Source organism: Stomoxys calcitrans, chromosome 3, assembly GCF_963082655.1.
Source record: "Stomoxys calcitrans chromosome 3, idStoCalc2.1, whole genome shotgun sequence".
In the NCBI taxonomy this organism is placed as follows: Eukaryota; Metazoa; Arthropoda; class Insecta; order Diptera; family Muscidae; genus Stomoxys; species Stomoxys calcitrans.
This window is the reverse complement of record NC_081554.1, coordinates 49,351,580-49,371,100: the sequence shown is the minus strand read 5'-3', so window position 1 is coordinate 49,371,100 and position 19,521 is coordinate 49,351,580. Positions and strand designations below refer to the sequence as shown.

Here is a 19,521-nt window from a genome sequence, read left to right as displayed (position 1 = left end):
GCTGTTCATCAGGCCAATAACAAACAGGACGATAAGGTCACGAACAGTTTTGGTTTTTAAGAAGGAGTTAAACTAAATTGGTCTTAATTGGTTGGGGGCACCGGAGCAATAGATTTCATTATTGACTTCTTGAAATCAGGTTATCATGTAGGCTTTTGGGCCGCTACAGTGTCTTCCAGGCTGAGGCTCTTGCAGGCGGAAAGCCTTGCGAGTGGCGGAGTAACTTGCAGGCGGACGGCTTTTTAGTCGGAGAGCCTTGCAGGCGGAGTGACTTGCAGGCGAAGTGACTTGCAAGCGGAGTGACTTGCAGGCGGAGTGACTTGCAGGCGGACGGCCTTGTAGTCGGGGGGTAGAGCCTTGCAGGCGAAGAGCCTTGCGGGCGAAGAGTCTTGCAGGCGAAGAGCCTTGCAGGCGAAGAGCCTTGCAGGCGAAGAGCCTTGCAGGCGAAGAGCCTTGCAGGCGAAGAGCCTTGCAGGCGGAAAGCCTTGCAGGCGGAAAGCCTTGCAGGCCGAAAGCCTTGCAGGCGGAAAGCCTTGCAGGCGGAAAGCCTTGCAGGCGGAAAGCCTTGCAGGCGGAAAGCCTTGCAGGCGGAAAGCCTTGCAGGCGGAAAGCCTTGCAGGCGGAAAGCCTTGCAGGCGGAAAGCCTTGCAGGCGGAAAGCCTTGCAGGCGGAAAGCCTTGCAGGCGGAAAGCCTTGCAGGCGGAAAGCTTTGTAGGCGGAAGGCTTTGCATGCGGAGAGTCTTGTAGGCGGAGAGCTTTGCAGGCGGAGAGCCTTGCAGAGCCTTGCAGGCGGAGAGCCTTGCATGCGGAGGGCCTTGCATGCGGAAGACCGTACAGGCGGAAAGTCTTGCAGGCGGAAAGCCTTGCAGGCTGAAAGCTTTGCAGGCGGAGGGCTTTGCATGCGGAGGTCCTTACATGCGGAGGGCCTTGCAATACGGAGGCCGCTGTAGGGCAGAAGTTAGCATGTCCGCCTATGACGCTGAACGCCTGGGTTCGAATCCTGGCGAGACCTTCAGAAAAACTTTCAGCGGTGGTTGCCATGTAAAGCTTCTCTCCAAAAAGGTGTCGCACTGCCGCACGCCGTTCGGACTACTCTATAAAAAGAAGGCCCCTTATCATTGAGCTTAAACTTGAATCGGATTGCACTCAGAAATTTGCACCTGTTCCTTAGTGGAATGTCCATGGGCAAAATTTGCATTTTTGCACGCATTATTGTGCACTACTCTATACGCTCTAATACTCGCTTTTTCCCTCTAGTAGTAAAGACACAACAGAATAATTATTGGTCCAGTAAACGAATAATAGTTTGTGGCTATCGGAGAGCCTTGCAGGTGGAAGGCCTTGCAGTCCTGAAGCGTTGGGCTTGCTTGGGAATATTTTCTTACGTACGCACGCAGTATTGTGTAATGTGAGTATTTTTGCCCACCACTGTTCTATACGCTCCAATACTCGCTCTTTCTCTCTAGTAGTAAAGACACAAGAGAATAATTATTGGTCCAGTAAACGAATAATCGTTTGTGGCTATCGAAGGGCCTTGCAGGCGGAGGGCCTTGCAATTCTGAAGCGCCGGGCTTGCTGGGGAATATTTTCACACAAGAGAATAACTATTGGTCCGGTATACGAATAATCGTTTGTGGCTATCGGAGGGCCTTGCAGGTGGAAGGTCTTGCAGTCCTGAAGCGCTATGCTTGCTGGGGAATATTTTCTTACGAGCGCACGCAGTACACAATAGAACAATTATTGTTCCCTAAACGAATATTCGTTTGTGCCTATCGAAACACTTTTGCCAGTAAAGAGTTTTTGGTTTTACATCAAAAGAAAGGTAATTTTATCGTAGGCAAAGCTGTTAAAGGTTTTGCAATAAACAAAGTAAGTGACGTTCAATAATGCCACCTTTATGGCTAACGTTTGATATGTTGAAGGGAAATCTTACACAGTTACAATAAAAGAAAAATTTTATATTTTGTTTATTGTAAAAATGTCGCAAACGGTTTATTTTTTGAGTGTAGTAGTTGCAAAGAACGGTAAAACGAAACCTATGATTCTAAAACTACCTTGTCCATGCATTGAAAGGATCTCTCCATTTAGCTCTTGAGCTTCTCTAATTTTCTATTCTGTTCCACTGTGCAATGCCCAACCTCAGGGTACATTACCTATACCTCCAATTTATTTTCATAATTTTCATAGAATTTGAAAAATTTAATGCCTTTGAAAATATTATTATTTTCCTTCTCTACCCCCCCCTAATCGTGTATTTTTTTATGCAATGTCCTGGCTCTAGTTTTAAGTTTCGGTTGGATGAGTACAGGGCAAACTTTGTCACATTTCTCAAAGTGTTTTATTTGTTTTATGTTTTTTGTCATAAAAAAACATTAACTTTGAAGGGTTTGCCTAGAGTCATCAACACATCACGTTTTTCCTCGTACTTCTAAAGAATGTACCCCCCTCCCCCCACGCCCTTGCTCTTGTCAGACGACGCTTTGAAATCAATCGTAATTTTGTTACGCATACTCAACTTTTTTTTATGACTCAAACGAAGTGGAAAGCCCTAAAAGATGAGTCTGAGTTGTGGGGAGGGGAGGGGGGGATAAACTTTTCGTTCTAGTTATAATTTCAAATTTATAAAGTTATTAAAATGTTGATGATTGTTTTTGTTGTTTTTTTTTCTAAATTTTTCATTAACAACAGTGTAACTAATTTTTTCGGTTGTGTTTGTGTTTGTGTTCTTCTCTTGCAGCCCTTATAGAGATTTTATGGACCTCATGGCAATTTTAACAATTTAAGGGTAAGTTTTGTTGAAATTTATTTTTATATTGGTTTTAAATTCCTCTCAGGCATTTTAGGGCAATTTCTTATTGAAGAAGAGGGTTGTAATTAAATTTTTGTCGCTCAAAATATACCAGTACTCTGTAGGTAAATATGCCATTTGACATCTGTTAAATTGTCCGATGGCAACTTCTGAGGACTTGGATATGGGTAATCTATTTTTGAAAATTTATTCCAAAAGTCAAAAAGTCACTTTGTGTACCTTCAAATGGCAACATTCAAATGGTGGCAAAGATAACCCCAAGTCGACAAGAATCATAACAACCAGTCATCCTCTTAAAAGGGTTGTCCTTTCCCATGATGACTCAATTTTATCACTTGTGTAAATACAACACATCTGCATACACGTCGTATAGCAGTGAGGGTCATCCCCCCCTTCCCCCTCATCGTCCTTCTTTTATTTCATAACATACTTATTGATATGCCTGCCTGTCCACCCATCTGTCCTTATGGAACATTTGAGGAAATCAATTTGTTGACGCTATTGATTTGTTTAATCGGCTTATGCCAATTTACGTTGTGATATGTGTGATTTTTAAACATGAATCTTGGCTTTAATTCTGTGATGACCATATGTGGTGATGACATTTTGCTTTTACCTTGGCCCTAAGAGTGTGAGAGGAATTGACAAGCGTTTTGTGATTTAAGTAGCAAAGCAAATAAAGATGTTTTGTCCAAATTACGTGCTATTTATCCAAGGGCTTAGTGACCAATGAAATAATGACCATGTACACCTAAGAGGGGGTTTATTTTGAAGTGAGCTTGCAGTTTTGAAAACCTTGTCACAAATAAGTCTTTGTGATAAAATGCAAACGCATCGATTTTTGGGATATTATTACAGGGGCAGCTTTGACCGCGTCCATTCTGTTATTGATTTGTTCATCAGTGAAAAAATTAAAATTTTCACAGATACCTTTAATTATTGGTTGCCCAAAAAGTAATTGCGGATTTTTTAAAAGAAAGTAAATGCATTTTTAATAAAACTTAGAATGAACTTTAATCAAATATGCTTTTCTTACACTTTTTTTCTAAAGCAAGCTACAAGTAGCAGCTGATAACTGACAGAAGAAAGAATGCAATTACAGAGGCACAAGCTGTGAAAAAATTTGTCAACGCCGACTATATGAAAAATCCGCAATTACTTTTTGGGCAACCCAATAAATAGGGTCTGTGCATAATCCATTTTTATTCCCTCCACTTATTTCGTCATTCCATTTGTAACACTTCGAAATATGCGTCTAAGACCCCATCTTATATAAAAAAATCAATTTGTGTTTGTTTGTTTGTGTGTTCCTTATAGACTCAGAAACGGCTGAACCGATTTTCTTGAAATTGTCACTGATGATCGTGGTGAAAATAGGGTACTAAATTTTTCGATATCTGAAGGGGGAGCGGGCCCTCCCCCTTTCCCTAATTTTCAGAAACGCCAAATTTCGGATATGGTTGGTGCGATTTAAGCGAAATTTTGCGTACTCTTATAGTAACCGACAAACAAAAATTTTGGCATCCAAATTTTATAAGGGGTACCTAGGGTGGGCGCCCCACCCCAAAACCTCTCAAATATATATATACACCAATCACGACAATATGGGACTCAAATGAAAGGTATTTAAGATTGGAAAACGTATCTGATATCCAATTGTCGGACGAAGTGTTTGGTGGACCACTCCAACCCCCAAAACACCCCTAAATTGGACATATTTACCGACCATGGCAATATGGGACTCAAATGAAAGGTATTTGCGAATAAAATACGAATCTGATATCCAAATTTGGGACAAAGTTTCTGGGGGTCCACCCATTACCCAAAACACCCCCCAAACCGCGATTATTTACTGACCATGGCAATATGGGGCTTAAATAAAAGGTATTTGAGTGTAGAACACGAATCTTACATCCAGATGTGGGACCCGAGAACAACCCCCGAAGAAGACAAATTTACGACGAAAGCAATATGGGGCTCAAATGATAGGTCTTTGGAAGTAAAGCACAAATCTGATATCAATGTTAGGGAAAAGTGTCTATGGGGCCATCCCACCCCCACCACACCACCCAAATAGAAAGTATTTGCTGACCATTACAATATGAGGCTCAAATAAAAGGTATTTTAGAGTTGAACACGAAGCTGATTATATATTTTCAAAGACAAAACACCCCTAAATCGGTCATGTTTGCCGACTATGGAAAATGGAGCTCAAATGCAGGGTATTTAGGAGTAGACCATGAATCTGACATCAACATTCAGGACCAACTGTCTAGGGGACGTCCCACCACCATAACAACCCCCCAAGTAGGACGTATTTGCTCACCAAGACAATTTGGGTCTTCAAGACTGTGGAGCTCGATATTCATGGTTTTTAGGACCCATACCCCAAACTGGACATATTTGCTGGCTTTTTCAGTGAATGGTATTTGAGATTAGATCGTCTTGGCATGTTAAGTCAATCCAGCCATGTCCGACTGAAATATGCCTGTTCACAAGGAAGACTAAGGTGGGCCAATTTAACGCACCACGTTTCCTCAATTGGACGATTTCGATATCTGACAAGGTCAAATACTTAGTTGTAATCTTGGACAGGAAACTGAATGGGAAGTGCCCCATTCAGGAGCGTACTGAGAAGCCTCACAGATGTTGGGCACTATGTAGACGGGCCGTAGACTCGAAATGAGGTCTGAATCCTAGGATAGACCAATACTTACTTGCGCCTCAGTAGTTTGATGGACTGCTATGGAGAAAAAGTGCAACATAAGGACCATACAACAGGTTCAGAGAACATATTATCTTGGCATAGACGGAGCGATGAGGACCACGCCCACTAGGGCACTGGAGACTATTCTAGATATCCGACCCATTGACATACAAATTTAGTGTGAGGCAGCCACTGCGGCTATGAGACTAAAGGCGATGGGAGAATGGATTTAGGATGGGAGCAGCTCATACCATTGCGGTATAGTCGAGGCGACGAAAGGAAACCTGGAAGGAAGGGAAGAGGTTCCTGATCGGATACCTGAGATGAACCTTGAAGTCGAGTGTAAAGCACTGCTGCCAGCGGCACAGTCTTGGACTGACAGAACCCTAGTATTGCCACCTGGAAGATCATGTTACACGGATGGATCAAAGCTAGGGGACAGAATGGGCTTGGGGGTCTACATTGAGAACCCAGGGACTGAGATCTGTTTTAGACTGCCTGACCATAATACGGTACTGCAGGCAGAGATCCGGGCGATCACGGAATGCGTAAGGTGGTGTGGTGCTAACGCGAGGAGTTCGAATGTGAACATCTTCATGGACAGAAAACAGGCCATAAGAGTAATAACAACCAGGACGGTAAGGTCACGAACAGTCTTGCAGTGTAAGAAGGAGATTAATGCCTTCTCTGAGGATGGCACAATCCGCATCGTTTGGGTGCCGGGCCATAACGGAGTAAGGGAGAATGAAAACGCAGACGATTTGACAGTGAAAGCCAAAGAACTGCCGTCAATAAAGTTGGTTAAACCGAAGCCTTTCGGGTCGACGCAGTCCTAGTTAAGGGCGTGGGCGACAAACGCATGTAACATTGTGGAACAGCGAATCGGTCGGTAGGACGACAAAAATCCTATGGGGTTATTCAGATCGTGAGAGGACGAGACTTTTACTAAAAGGAAGTAAGAAAGAGGTCAGTATAGCTTTTGGTATCATAACGGGACACATAGGACTACGAGCTCACTTATGCAAAATCAGTGCGGCAAGTGATGACATGTGTGGGGCAAGTGTGAAAAATGATGAGACGTTGGAGCATTTCCTTTGTCATGGCCAGACTTTCGCGTCTAACAGATACCGGTACTTAGGTGGATACACGATACAGGACTTGAACCAACTTAGAGGAGTGGCATTGAAAACAATTAAGGATTTTGTAAGTAGCACGGAATTCCTAACTTAAAATTTTCTTTTTAGAGGTTTCTTTATAGTTGTTAAAGTGCACAACAAGCCGATTACTGGCTTAGGTGTATGTCGATAGTGGCATGGGGCGGATTAATATCTGGGCCCTCTTTTCAACCTAACCTAAGTGGGAGCTTTATCTTATTCTGAACCAATTTTGATGGACCTCGGTGGATGTTTTCAATAAAAGCGATTGCAGTGGCTCTAGGAGTGAAAATCGGGCGATATATATATATGAGAGCTACATCTTAATATGAAGTTCACCAGTAATGTCGGGAGTCAAGAGAAAATCCTTTCTGCGAAATTTCTAGAGAATCGGTTAACAAATGAGCACTTTATTGCAATTATGCTTAAAATCGGACGAACATATACACGGGAGCTATATCTAAATCCGAACCGATTTTGACCAAACTTCTAAGATATTGTGGTAAGCATCGAAGAAAGCATTATGCACAATTTTGGCAAGATTGGTTAATAAATGCGCTTGCGGCGGCTCTAGAAGTGAAAATCGAGCAATATATAAATGTGAGAGCTAAAATCTGAACCGATTTCTACGAAAGTCCTCAGTAACGTCGAGAGACAAAGGAAAATACTTCCTACAAAATGTCGAGAGAATCAGGTAACAAAGTTCAGCCGGGCCGAACGTTGGGAATACACCACCATGGATTCTGCTAAAAATTTATACAAAATAAATTTAGTTGAAGGGCATGATTGTCAGGTTATAGACCGATACGGACCGCACTTGCCACAGTTGTTGGAAGTCATAACAGAACACCACAAGCAAAATTTCCGCCAAATCGGACCAAGATGGCGGCTTGTAAGGGTTCAAGAAGTCAAATCGGCGATCGGTTTATATGGGAGCTATATCCGGTTATGGACCGATTTGGACCGTACCTGGCGCAGTCGCTGGAAGTCATAACAGAACATCACAAGCAAAATTTCTGACAAATTGGACCAAGATGGCGGCTTGTAAGGGCTCAAGAAGTCAAATCGGCGATCGGTTTATATGGGAGCTATATCCGGTTATGGGCCGATTTGGACCGTATTTGGCACAGTTGTTGGAAGTTATAACAGAACACAACATGCAAAATTTCCAAATCCGGCTTCCAGGGGCTCAAGAAGTCAAATCGGTTTATATGGGAGCTATATCTTAAACTGAACCGATATGGTCCATTTGCAATCCCCAACGACCAACTCCAATATTTCGCATCTGTGGACAATTTCAAGCGGCTAGCTTTAAGCGTTCGACCGCTATCATGATTTCGACAAATGGACGGACTAGACTAAATCGACCCAGAACGTCGAGATAATGAAGAATATATATACTTCATGGGGTATACTTAGACGAATATTTGGAGGTCTTACGAACGGAATGACTAGATTAGTATACCCCCATCCTATGGTGGTGAGTTCCAAAACGCTATTCAAGTCAAGGCAAGGGATGTTGATTTCAAACGTGCCCACACAGACACAGACGTTTTACCACGCTCTGGTCGCCCAATTTACTCAGCAAATGTAAAATTTAAGGTCAGGTTTTAGCCGATTTGCAGTCAGTATCCCTCAGGCATTTTAGTCCATTATATTAGCACAGGGACAGCAGAAGGAAGATTCCTTTGATTCATCATGTCTTTATCATGTGTTTCGAGTCCAATAAGAAATTTTTATGGTGAACTACACTGTAAAATACTATTTTTAATTGCTAAATTCTTACTTTTAAATATTACTTCATAGTTTTTGAAGAATAAAGGTTATTTTATCAATAATCGTTCTCCAAACACTTTAAATCCTAAATTAAAATTTTCAAATTTGCCCATTAAAATTCAATAAGGGAATCGGGGCAAACTTCTCACATATCAATGAGTGCAGTCCGATTCAAGTTTAAGCTCAATTATAAGGGATCTCCATTTATAGCCGCGTCCTAACGGCGTGCCGCAGTACGACCCTTCTTTGGAACAAGTATTTTTGACTAATCTGAAGTCCAACGATTGTAAAAAATCTTGAGCCGAATGTTTACAACCAAAAGGATGAAATATTTATTGTTTAATGTAATGTCTAAGATATAAAGGCATAAAACCTCTTTATTTGATAGATGCAACCAAAAGAATCATTATTCAAAGACATCCCAAAAGACGAACGACTCCCTATTCCGCCCAACATCACCCCACTTGAATACAAATGATTCATGCTCAACATACATTGGAATTCCCCCTTCATATTTTATGCCATAAATCCCATTAAAGATAATATTTATGAATAGTTTTATGGCATTTCATTGGCCTTTAATCAAAGGATGGTGGAGGCCAAATCGGATAGAATATACCCCCACAACACCCTACAGCGCAGCATAACGGAAGTAATGGCGCTGTCATAAAATTGTTCCGACTTGAGATAGATAACATCATCATCGGTGGATACTTCAAAAACAAGGAAATCTTCAACAAAATAAATCAAACACTTCAACACATTAAAAAGTCAAAATTGTATTTCAAGTGCCAACAAAACAAATGAAAAGCGGACAAGGGGAAACTGAAAAACGACAATAATAGCAAAAATAAAAATAAGCGCGAAACCAAATGAAATGGAAAAACAAAGAGTCCTGTACTCTATGAGGCTATGGAGGCGATAGACACACTTACAACACCCAAGCACTTGGCCAGACTTGTTGGAACTCAAATGTACTTCACGTATCTCATGGATACTACATCGTTAGCAAATGCTGCAGCGGCATGCCTGACATGGCCATTGCAGCCCAGACGCCGCTTGAGCTGTGCAGCCCAACAATTAAATGATTCATTAAAATATGACAGAGAGAAAACGCCGTTCCACAAGTTATGCAGAGCTCTTCCTCTGATGAAAGAGTTTTGTTTTGTGTGTGTTTTTTTTTTTGTAATTTTTCCATTTGGCATATGACACAAAGAAAAAGGGTGTCAAGGGTTGGAGTAGAGTAGGGACTCAATTGAAGTGAGGAATTGTTTGAAATCACTTGCTTGGACCCCATTGTCCCCATTCCTTCGTAATGCCTTACCCAGCTACAATATATTGTATGGTTACATATACCAAAGTAATAAACAGTGGGGAAAAATCAATCAATTTCAAGGAATTGGAAATTTTGTAAAAATATGACCTGAAGTGAAAAATTTATGGTTGAAGTGAAAATTTCATAAAAAGTTAAAATTTGAATTTCAACTTTTTAAGACAACAGTAAATACTTTTTTAGATATTACGAAGCTTCTTATTTGTTGTTAGAATACTAATAAGTGCCATAGCGGATAGTTTTTATACCCACCCCCATAGGATGGCGGTATACTAATCTAGTCATTCCGTTTGTAACACCTCGAAATATTGATCTAGGACCCCATAAAGTATATATATTCTTGATCGACTCAAAATTCTGATTCGAACTAGCCATGTCCGTCCCTCCGTGCGTCCCTCCATCCATCCCTCTGTCCGCCCCTCTATCCGTGCTCCCCTCCGTCCGCCTCTACATCCGTGCTTCCCTTCGTCCGCCCCTACATCCGTGCTTCCTTCCGTCCGCCCCTACATCCGTCCGTCCCACCGTCCGTCCATCCGTCCGTCCATCCCTCTGTCCGTCACTCCGTCCGTCTCTCTGTCCGCCCCTCCATCCGTGCTTCCCTCCGTCCGTCCGTCCGTCCCTCCTTCCGTCTCTACGTCCGTCCCGCATTCCGTCTCTACGTCCGTCCCTCCGTCGTCTCTCCGTCCGTCCCTCCGTCCGTTCCTCCGTCCGTCCTTCCGTCCGTCCCTCCCTCCGTCCGTCCCTCCCTCCGTCCGTCCGTCTGTCTGTCGAAATCACTATAGCAATCGAACGTGTAATAGCTCTACACTGATTGGAATTTTGCACAGATACTTTATATTGATGTAGGTCGTAGGGGATTGCAAAGGGGTCATATCGGTTCAGATTTGGATATAGCTCCCACATAAACCGATCTCCCGATTTGACTTCTTGAGCCCCTGGAAGCCTCAATTTTCATCCGATTTGTCTGAAATTTTGCACATAGTGTTCTGTTATGACTTCCAACACCTTTGCCAAGTACGGTCCAAATTGATCAAGAACCTGATATTGCTCCCACATAAACCGATCTCCCGATTTGACTTCTTGAGCCCCTGGAAGCCTCAATTTTCTTCCGATTTGTCTAAAATTTTGCACATAGTGTTCTGTTATGACTTCAAACAACTTTGCCTAGTACGGCCCAAATTGGTCAAGAACCTGATATAGCTCCCATTTAAACCGATGTCTCGATTTGACTTCCTGAGCCTCTAGAATCTGTAATTTTAGTTCGGGTTGGCTGAAATTTCGCACATAGTATTCTGTTATGACTCTTAACAACGGAGCCAAGTGCGGTCCAAATCGGTATATAACCTGATATAGCTCCCATATAAACCAATCTCCCGATTTGACTTCTTGAGCCCTAGAAGCCGCAATGTTTGTCCTATTTGTCTGAAATTTTGCACATATTATTCTGTTATGACTTCCAACAACTTTGCCAAGTACGGTCCAAATCCGTCAAGAACCAGATATAGCTTCCACAAAAACCGATTTCCTGATTCGACTTCCTGAGCCCCTAAAAGTCGTAATTTATGTCCGATTTGGCTAAGACTTTGCACATAGTGTTCCGTTATGACTTTCAACACCTTTGCCAAGTACGGTCCAAATTGGTCAAGAACCGGATAATGCTCCCACATAAACCGATCTCCCGATTTGACTTCTTGAGCCCCTGGAAGCCTCAATTTTCTTCCGATTTGTCTAAAATTTTGCACATAGTGTTCTGTTATGACTTCCAACAACTTTGCCTAGTACGGTCCAAATTGGTCAAAAACCTGATATAGCTCCCATTAAACCGATCTCTCGATTTGACTACCTAAGCCCTTGGAATTTTGATCCGATTTGGCTGAAATTTCGCACATAGTATTCTGTTATGACTCTTAACAACGGAGCCAAGTGCGGTCCAAATCGGTCTATAACCTGATATAGCTGCCAAAAACCCGATTTTGGATCTTAAGTTCTTGAGCCGCTAGAGGGCGCAGTTCTCATCCGATTTGGCTGAAATTTTGCATGAGGTATCTTGTTATGACTTGCAACAACTGTCGTAAGTATGGTTCAAATCGGTTCATAACCTGGTATAGCTGCCAAAAAACCCATCTAAGATCTTGAGTTCTTGAGCCGCTAGAGGGCGCAATTTTCATCCGATTTGGCTGAAATTTTGCATGAGGTGTCTTGTTGTGACTTCCAACAACTTTCCTAAGTATGGTTCAAATCAGTTCATAACCTGATATAGCTACCATATAAACCGATCTTGGGTCTTGACTTCTTGAGCCGCTAGAGGGCGCAATTCTCATCTGATTTGGCTGAAGTTTTGCATGAGGTGTCTTGTTATGACTTCCAACAACTGTCCTAAGTATGGTTCAAATCGGTTCATAACCTGGTATAGCTGTCGTATAAACCGATTTTGGATCTTGACTTCTTGAGCCGCTAGAGGGCGCAGTTCTCATCCGATTTGGCTGAAATTTTGCATGAGGTGTTTTGTTATGACTTGCAACAACTGCATCAATTGTGGCGCAAATCGGTGCATAACCTAATACAGCTGCCATATAAACCGATCTAATCCGATTTGGCAGAAATTTCTAATCCGATTTGGCAGAAATTTTGTACAATGGCTTCTCCCATGGCCTTCAACATATGTGTGCAATATGGTCAGAATCGATTTATAGCTTGATACAGCTCCTATATAAACCGATCTCCTGATTTTGCTTCTTGAGCCCCGAATCGGAATATAACTTGATATAGCTCCCCCTCCGTCCTTTTTCAAACAAAGAACTCGACAGATGCGACCATGGTGGAGGATATATTAGAATCGTCCCAGCCGAAGTTAAGGCGGGCTACTTAACTTGGTTTTTTTTTTTTAATTCGTACATCGTGAAACTAATAAAGCAGAAAACTTCATTAAAGTTAGAATTTCGTTAAACTCATGTTGTAAGATATTTGATTTTCGCAAAATTTGCCTACAAATTGGATTTTTCGCACAATTTTTTGATTGTCTTAGAAAATTTCGTAGAAATTTCATTATCTGAAGCATGTATTTCCATATTAAGTCTCAAAAATTACATTCCTTTATTCTTCAAAATTGTGTTATCCTTTAAGTCTAAATTATATAAATCAAAATTTGATTGTCATGGCAGGTTTATTAAAAAATTTATTAACCATGAAAATTTTCACACAATTTCCTTGAAAAAGCTCCAAAACTTCCACTTTCTTTTTGATTCTGTCTCACAGTGCCTATTAAAAAAAGTTCTCCTTGAAAACAGAAGCATGTAAGCAGCAGTAGCTCCGTTGCTGCGACCCCAATGATATCTCCCAAGTGACAGACATACATATTTGGTTTGCTCCTTGCCCGGTTTGGTGGAAAAAAGGAAACTGAGGGAGCGGCAAATAGGTGGTCATTGTAGGATGGATGTACGCCAAAGCGTTTTGTATTCGAAAATAACCCAGCCAAATAAACCCACTGAGGAAACACAAGGCACAATTGTGAACTGAAATTGTTTGGTAGTGACGACTGCATGTGGCGGATAATGATGATTGTGTCTAAACCTTCTTCTTGCTTCCAGTCCATTGCTGTTGTCGCCCATTTTTGTCGAGGATGTGATGCAGATGATTGCTTTGCTGATGAGGAACGTGCTCGAGTGCTGGAAATAATATTTATAATCCTAAAACACTAAATGCTTGCCCAGTCCTGGCTTTTACCATGGCATTTCCTCGAAATATGATCTAACGAATGAATTTGTCTGTCTGTCTGTCTGTCTGTCCGTCCCTACACTTATAGTTAGACAAATATAGTAAGTAAAGCTATTTCAATGCGATTGTTATGTTTGTTCTAAGCGACCTCCCAAATCATATAACAAATATGAAGGCTTAAGGAAAGTGTGGCTGGAATTTTGATGAAAACTTAAAATTGAATTGTTTCAAAAACAGAGAAAGAGAGAGAAGGTGGTTTTAAATTTAGGTAATCGAATTCATATTTCTAACATGCCTTTTTTTAATATGCAAGAAATGCCCCTGAACATCCCACTAAGGATCTAAGGCAAACTTCTCACATATCAATGAGGGGCCTCCTTTTTATAGCCAAGTCCGAACGGCGTGACGCAGTTCGACACCTCTTTGGAGAGAAGTTTTTACATGGCATATAGTACCTCACAATGCTGCCCAGCATAAGGAGAGGAAAACCACTGCTGAATACTTTTTTCTGATAGTCCCGCCAGGATTCGAACCCATGCGTTCAGCATCATTAATCATTTGGGATCATTACTTACATTCACACAGATCTCCTCAAGGTGTAGGTAAATTGGATAAAATCCCAACCACAAAGTCCTAGTCAATATCTTACACAATCAAGGCATATGGGCTTCAACCAAATGTCGTCCATTTCGGTACCCATTCATGGGTACCAAGAAGTCCCTTAGAATCCATACTTGAGAAACTAAGACTGCAATTCCAGTCTTCCAACTACCGACTGGAAGATTACTACACTGGTTGAGGCTGATGACATTGGGAGACATGCATTATTCGTATTAGACTCCGGCTGCCTCACAGAGCTCAACAAGTTTTAGAGAGTTGTATCCCTTGAATTCGGAAGCCACCGTGGCACAGAGGTTAGCATAAAAATGGGGGCCGCTTATCATTGAGCTTAAAAATTAATCGATCAGCATTCATTGTTATGAGAGAAGTTTCGTCTGTTCCTTAATGGATTGTTCATGGGAAATTTAGTAATTTCCTGTGAATTCAACTAGTTGAAGGTACACACGCGGTGGGGAATCATAAGAAGACTTAGAAGTTGTTGCTGCATACATATCTTATCCACCAATTCCTTGCAAGGATCTCCGCTTTATACATACTGCAGTGGTCGGGCAACCCTTTCGATATGACCAGTTCTAGATCTTTAGAGTACACCCCAAAGCCGAACTTGTCGTCTACTTTGGAACCATTTGGAAAAAGCGGCTCAGGTAGGATATAATCAACACTGCCTGGAACATCGGATAACACAGTGTCCGTAGCCGCCGCATAACCAATGAGAAAGCTCTCTTAATCTCACGGCAGTGGTCGCTGCAATTGGTCTAGCCACAGTGTTCAGAGGCATAAGATGTAAAATTAAATTCAGTACATCAGATGGTGTCGTCCTCAGTGTGGCTGTCATGCACAAAAAAGCCATCTTTTGGATCGGGTTAAATATTGAGCAGTAGGTGGACTTTTAAAGCACTGTCCACCATACCACAACACCATATAGCATTATATTTCTGACTGGCGTTGGAGAATTTCCCGAGAAATATGTGTCAATGAATAGTTCTAGTGTTTCCTCACAAGACTTTAGCCATACATTCATTGACTTCTGATTATATCCCACCGTAAAAGGTCTCGAGGACAGAATCTTAGCCTAGAGGCCTCAGATGCATCCTCCACGGCACTACAGAATTCCACCCAGGATTTGTTCTGATTCTTTCTCGCCCTTATATTTTCTTAGCTCAGCCTTATAGATGTCCTAATCGTGTGGTGCTCTTGTGGCTTTCGTAGAAGAGTTTTCTGCAGTCCTACCTTAGATAAACCAACTTTTGGGGCCATGGCGGTCGCTGTTTGCCCCGTGGTTTGACACTATCACATGCTGACGCAAGCGGGTCATTTAGGGCCTTCGTGATCCGCTTGAAAATTATGTCTATATCCTGCGCAGTTGCCATTACTTTTCTGGTCTAGAAGAATAGGTAGTGCAGAACTTGTGCCAAAATTTATCGCAATCCGGCTTTTTTTTGTTTAGCCGAGGGAGCATTTTTGCAGAAGCCATAGTCATCTCACACTTCCCAGTCGCATATTCTTGCGCTTATATCTTCCGATGCAAAGGTAATATCTAATAACTCCTGCCTATTCCTAGTAATAAAGGTCGGTTCATCCCCTTTATTACAAATCGTCAGTCACCCTTTCGTTGACAGCCGAACTTCCCCATATTTGGTGATGTTCATTAACATCACCTTCCTACAATGAGGCTCTTCTTCCGTACCAAAGCGGCTTCAACCAGCAACTTAAGGTTTGAAGGCGGCATCGCTGAACCGTGTGCCACATATAGGGAAGCCAGCCAGTAATGAGACCTGTTTTTTTCAAGCCTGGCTAAAAAATCTTCAGTGATTAGCGACGGAAGAAGAAAAAAATAAAGACTACTCTTTGCAAGAATACAGGCTCTATGTCCCCAATCCCCGTACCCTTGAGTAGTTTAGATCCCGGAATACTTAATCCACGACCCATTCCTCCACACACTCATGGTTCCTGGATAGGAACCACGTCAAATCCTCCTGCCATCAGGAGAACCTTTAGTGCCGCCGGAGCAGCATTTCAATAGTGAAGATTTATCTGTATAAACCGGACCATAGTCAGGATTCAGAACTTCCACCACTGTTGTGTAAGCCTCGTCTTCCGAATCCGTGAGGAGTTCGTCCTCACAAGATTCGCTAGATCTTGTCATGATGAGCTTCCATATGCATGCAGGGGCAGGCGAGAAAGGAGGCAAACCACTCTTCCTTAGGACGAAATTTTCTCTAAAGACAAAATTTCCATGAAATTTTCTCTAAAGACAAAATTTCCATGAAATTTTCTCTAAAGACAAAATTTCCATGAAATTTTCTCTAAAGACAAAATTTCCATGAAATTTTCTCTAAAGACAAAATTTCCATGAAATTTTCTCTAAAGACAAAATTTCCATGAAATTTTCTCTAAGGACAAAATTTCCACGAAATTTTCTCTAAAGACAAAATTTCCACGAAATTTTCTCTAAAGACAAAATTTGCATGAAATTTTCTCTAAAGACAAAATTTCCATGAAATTTTCTCTACAGACAAAATTTCCATAAAATTTTCTCTACAGACAAAATTTCCATGAAATTTTCTTTAAAGACAAAATTTCCATGAAATTTTCTCTACAGACAAAATTTCCATGAAATTTTCTCTAAAGACAAAATTTCCATAAAATTTTCTCTAAAAACAAAATTTCCATGAAATTTTCTCTAAAGACAAAATTTCCATGAAATTTTCTCTAAAGACAAAATTTCCATGAAATTTTCACTAAAGACAAAATTTCCATGAAATTTTTTCCAAAGACAAAATTTCCATGAAATTTTCTCTAAAGACAAAATATCCATGAAATTTTCTCTAAAGACAAAATTTCCATGTAATTTTCTCTAAAGACAAAATTTCCATGTAATTTTCTCTAAAGACAAAATTTCCATAAAATTTTCTCTAAAGACAAAATTTCCATAAAATTTTCTCAAAGGACAAAATTTCCATGAAATTTTCTCTAAAGACAAAATTTCCATGAAATTTTCTCTAAAGACAAAATTTCCATGAAATTTTCTCTAAAGACAAAATTTCCATGAAATTTTCTCTAAAGACAAAATTTCCATGACATTTTCTCCAAAGACAAAATTTCCATGAAATTTTCTCTAAAGACAAAATTTCCAAAAAATTTCCCTAAAAACTTTTAAGGACAGTTTTTGCTTTCTCTTGTCCTCTTTTTCAATAGTTTGAATCTTTAAGTCTTGATATTGCCAAAATTTTTGTCACTTTTAAGAAAATATCAACTTCACAACCAAAGAGATTTTCTCAATATCTCTACCCGTGAAGCGAGTGCATTTGATGCCGTCACATTTTAAAGTAGGACAACACTTTGGCATTTCGAAAAACGGCGAGCAACGGGTAAGGCTGCAAATTTTTATTTTGGCCAGAGATTTGGAAAGAATCTCTGCTGTATTCCTGTGCATCTCGACTTGACTGACTGCCACTGCTGATGGTATTTCATTGATTTTTTTTTTAAATTTTTATTTTTTCAAGTCAAGTCTCGACAAGTCCCAAAGTGGGGTAAAATACTCCGCAACATTGCCAACATTCCCCTTGAACACTTGAGGAATGTCAGAAGTATGTCCGTCGGTTGCAGTATTGCCACTGTTGATGATATTTCCTAAACAATCTTTTTTATGTGTTTTGGGCTTTTTATTTTTTTTATTTTTTGCTGTCATTCCTCTCTGGTTGGGCTGTGTCTGCTACCCTTTGGGTGTTGCAGATAAATACTCATGGACTTCAAAAAATGATTTTGTCATGGCAATCCATTTGTGGCGTTCTGACGCTATAGGACAAACCGTGGGACAGTCAAAATGTACCAACTTGACAATGTCTCAGTCTAGTATGGATGTTTTGGTGTCATTGGAAGTGTGGTTGTCTACATGAATGTTGTGACTTTGTGCTGCCTAACGAAAACTTATCACTACTCATTTTTATCCATTGCTGTCGCAGGCAGTAAATAGCAGTAAAAAACACTGAAAGAAATGACTGCCTCAAAGTGGAAGCAATATGCCAGGGACCTCTTGGCCAGCTTGAGGACAAATAAAAGAACTTTTCAAGACCCTAGAACTAAATTTTTGAGTGCTTTAACTATGCTCGGTTCAAAAGACCTTTGGAGAAACTTATTTTTCTCCGTGTGCTTTTTGGTATGTTACATTTAAAGCCAAACCATCATACGCAAGACATCGTCTCTCGATCAACTTTTCCCCAACTGCAGCAGCAAACATGCTGAAGGCTGTAACAGCACAAACATCAGCTGCGGAAAACAATAACAATCGTTCTTGTACATGACAATGAAAAATTCAGAAGCTAAAACAAAATCCCTGCCAGTCGACAATGTGCCGGCAGCCAGACAACAATTTCTTAAAGCCAACAAATTGTTTTGTAAGGAAAAAATAAACAAAAAAAGAAATTTGAACAAGACACCACAAGAAAAATGTGAATGCCTCATCTTACAGTTGAAAACAATTCAAGTTTCAAGTTAATTGTTATTTTGTCTTTATTACAATGGCATATTCTCTAGACCAGTTTTTAGATCATCAAATTTTATGAAAGGAAATAAGAACTAATTTTGTAATATACATGTGGTGGTACACACTGCCTGGCCAGTAAAGAACAGGATATTGTAACGTAGTGCACTACTGTTTAATGGCCGTAGTTTAGGTTAGGTTATAGTGGCAGTCTACAAATAGAAGTACTTAGATATTTTACTAAAGTGTGATATTAGAGGTACTGGAGAGGAAAAATGCCTTCAAATGCCTACCATTCAAAAAGTCCAGATCGCTTTACAAAGCCTTATAACTTCTTCAGTCCTCCAAGAAATAAGACCTTACAACCGAAATCCTTGCGCTTGTTTGCGCGAGACACGCACACAGCAAATGTTCTTTAGTTTCCTCATCCTTGACATCCTCACAGCTTCCACAGAAAACATTTCTTTCCAATGAAACAGTAACTTGTCTTGTCAGAGACAATAAATTGATTTTCTGGACAACTTCAGCAAACCAATGGACCACTTTTAAACTTAGATAAGCTCGATTTGCTACCATGTGCCATCTGTAGCCCCTCCAGCTTTATCTCAGAGAAATAGCTTCAACTTCGCTAGAATTGGCCTCAACATTGCCAACCCAAGACAAAAATGTTGTATCAATGTTAACCCAGAGAAGACTGAAATCTGCCTGTTCACATGGAAGACAGAGTTGGGCTAATTTGACGTACCACGTTTCCCCAATAGAACGATTTCGAGGAGAACGCGGAGGCCCCCTATCATTGAGCTTAAAACTTGAATCGGACTGCTCTCATTGATAGGTGAGAAGTTTACCCCTGTTCCTTAGTGGAATGTTCGTGGACAAAATTTGCATATTTACAAGGTTAAATACCCAGAAGTGATCTTTGAC

At 40.8% G+C, this 19,521-nt stretch overlaps 1 protein-coding gene across 3 annotated transcripts in view; it reads left to right on the top strand.

Annotated features, from left to right (window-relative positions):
• LOC106081216 (uncharacterized protein DDB_G0271670) overlaps positions 1-19,521 on the top strand; it is an 833,764-nt gene that overhangs the window by 429,985 nt on the left and 384,258 nt on the right. For all 3 annotated transcript variants that reach the window (XM_013243027.2, XM_013243028.2, XM_059364483.1), the window contains one exon: positions 2,738-2,785. The gene's annotated coding sequence lies outside the window, so the exon portion shown is untranslated. The remainder of the gene's footprint in view (positions 1-2,737; positions 2,786-19,521) is intronic.